The following is a 3454-nucleotide window of genomic DNA, read 5'->3' on the forward strand; positions in this document are numbered from 1 at the left end:
CTCCTTTACCAGACCTTTTCCTCCTTTGCCACGACCAGTCAATTGTTGCTTGTTAGGTGTGAAGGAGTGGACAAGTCACCACCTTCCTACTGCTGCTATTACTGTTCAGCGCTCTTTTATATCTTTTCAGGTTAAAGCAGAATGATGTGCAACCAAGTGGTATAAAAGCTACAAAGACTCCTCCCATTATGAGTAGTTTGCTATCAAGTAGCGACACTGGCTCTTGTCCTTTTGCGTACACGGCGAATGAGAACGACCCAAATTTGAGTTTAGTTCACTCATAATCGCCAAAAGTGCAGGAACTCAGCGATGAGCAAATTTGTCTCATGGTTTCCTGTGGAAAACCAAAAAATCTGCCAGAAAATGAGGAAATTGACGAAAATTTTATTCAGTCTCGGAGTAGTACCAATAGACTGAGTGAATCCAATCTTTACTTTTTTAAATTCGGGAATTTTTCGTTATCTCGAAGAATTTGCGTTTGGTTCTGAATATGGCGATGAGTGTGCAAAATATTACGCAATTCCATCCTCCCTATTCGCACGCGCCCGAGAATCGGAGGCGAATGCCACATCGACTTGTTTCGTCTACTTACTACTCTCTGACGACTGTGTTGGGGAAGCAGCATATGCATGTAGGTAATTGGTAGATTTGTTAGTTAATTCGACGCTTTTGGACAATGCTGGACATTTGCCAGTTTTTCAATAGTTTCTTGTTGAAAATCAAGCATTGTTATCGATGCGTAGCCATATTTCTGATCGATTGGTGATAAAATTATTGAAATTGGACCAGGGGCAGCTGAGTTATTAACGTTCAAAATCTTTCTTAATTTGTTACATGTTCCATTTTCGGTTTTCACAAAGTGTACCCCCATATAGAAATCAAAGACGTAGTCCTACGTCAAAAGAAACAATTAAAGTTAGTTAGTTTTGACATCATTCATTTAAATTATTTTGCCTTTATATCTGGATGCGCGATCCTTGGCCTTAACCCCAGCCATAAGGTTCTGCACGACCTCAGAATCGACAGTTTTTTTTTGTGCATATTAACCCATGATTTCATAATTTCTTCTACATTCTTCACCACTTTAGGTCGTTTTAGAAGGTGCTCCTTCATAATGGCCCAGTATTTTTAAACTGGGCGCAGTTCCGGAGTGTTTGGGGGGTTCAGATCTTGCGGCACGAAATCGACATCATTCGCACGTCCTTCGTGTAGTAGCATGATGTCAAATCCGGCCAGAAGATCGTCGGACCGTCGTGAGCCTTCACTCTTCAGGAGAGAGAGAGAGAGAAGCCAGTTTTGGAGACACTCTTCCTAATACACCTGTCCATTCATGGTGCTTGCTGTAACGAAAGGTGTACTCCGCTTTCCGCAAGTAAGAACTTCTTGGCGAACTTCGACATCTTCTGTGTCCGGAGGTTCTCGGGAACATTACACTTATCCTTTGCAGTCACATACACGTTTCCTGGAATCTGGTTGAAGTCCGCCTTCACATATGTCTCGTCATCCGTTACGCAGCAGTGTGGTTTCGTTAACTTCTGGTCGTACAACTTCCGGGCACGGCTTTGTGCGACCGTATTCTGTTACTCGTCATGGTTTGGTTGCACGAAAGTCTTGCTCACATGCAACTTTTCAGCCACATGTCGAACTGAGGCGTTCGGTTTCCGTTTAAAGGCCCCATCCACGCGTTTGTGATCGTTCTCGTTGACCTGACGGATCTTCGCTTCAGATCAACAGTCAGACGTTCTTCGAACCGTTTTATGATACCAGACACCGTGGAATTCGCGATTCCCAACTTTGTCTACGCAAATTTTCAATTATTTCACCCAACGGATCATAAGTTAGAGCAATTTGAGGGTGTGCGGATTTTAAACGGTTCACCCTTTAATTCTATTCCGAACACCTTATCATTGTTTAAAAAATTATTACCCCAGAGACGTATTCATGACGTGTCATGACTAATACTGAAATGCCACCAGAAGAATGTTGGTACCGTAAAACGGGGTGAAGTTGATCATTAAGGTGAAGTTTATTAGTACACTGTTCAATTTCCGTTTCTCAACAGTATATTTTTCATGATATTGTATAAAATAATTTGTTTAGTATTTCGTTAAGTAATTTTAAATAGTACTTTTAAAACGTTGGACTACCCTAATAAAAAATAACCATAAACGAACGATAACCCAAATCATTGAACTATTCCACAAATGGTTTGGATGATACCCAGAACACGTCGTTAAGAAAATTAACCATACAATTTTTATTAGGGTACGGATGTTAATCTAATTGCATGTATAGAGCAACCAGATATGTTTTTCAGTCAGTTGGATGCGAAGGATCGTCAGCCAGGCGGTTCTCCGAAACGACCCAAGACCGCTGCAGAGTTCGAAGACTATTATTGTATTAATTTCTCTGAAAAGTTTGAATATTTGGCAAAATTCCTATTTTATATTTATATCATAGTTGAACCTAGTTGTTTCCTGTCTGACATATGAACCAACATTTCGTTCAATATTGAAAGTACCGTCTTCTGGTAAGGAAATCAACTGCCTGAAAAAATTTTGAGTTACTGTACTGAAAAGAATTAATCATTTGCATTTTTAATCTAAGTTTAGTTAAAAAGATAAACCAAGCATGCAATTCCAAAACTAAATTAGTACATAAGAAAAGCATTTGCTAGTACAGCTTTGAGAGGCATTTGTTTGTATGCCAAACATATGACAGGAAAAATATTCAGATGTATCGGTAAAAAGTGATCAACTTCCCCAGGTTTTACGGTACCTACAGACGAAGCAATATGAGGATAAATACAGACCGAATATGAAAACACTAATTCCTCGCCGCACGCGCGCCGTTTGTGAGAGAAAGTATTTGCGAGCGCGCGCCGCGCGAGCAATCACTTTAAAATTAAATTTACTCGTATCACTTGCTGTTGCTCCTCGCGAAAACACGTCCTATAGCTAAATACTGCTGCTACTCCATGTTGCATATTTCATACTCAGCCTACTAGAATAAGCCGCCGCTGTCACGGACTGCCATCACAGTCTCAAATCGATGAGGCGCCACCGAAAACTCGATCTCACTCTTTCTCTATTTTCTCTCTATAGGCCTAATTTTTTTGGCAAGCTTATTTTGAGAACGAATCGTGACTTTTGCCTCTGCTGGCAGCAAGCGGGTACCCAAGTAGGTACACCTGTGGTAAGTAAGAGAATAATTTTCCTCCTGGGACCGGTGGTGTTGTGGCAGAGCGATCATTGGAGGGAAACTTCAGTGCTTTCAGTTTGTCCACGGAGGTGGATGATAAATGGTTCAAATTGTGTGCGGAAACGGCTGGTCAGCAGAACTAGAGAAATCAGTCAGTCAAGTGAAGCGGATTGATGTGGTACAAATGAGGAACGAGAAATAATTAGTCATCCAAATAGATAAAGTATTCTAATCAAAGTTGCTCTACCAGGAT

This window comes from Ochlerotatus camptorhynchus, unplaced genomic scaffold, assembly GCF_037179485.1.
Source record: "Ochlerotatus camptorhynchus isolate MF236.1 unplaced genomic scaffold, CSIRO-AGI_Acam_v1.1 ptg000268l, whole genome shotgun sequence".
Lineage (NCBI taxonomy): Eukaryota > Metazoa > Arthropoda > Insecta > Diptera > Culicidae > Ochlerotatus > Ochlerotatus camptorhynchus.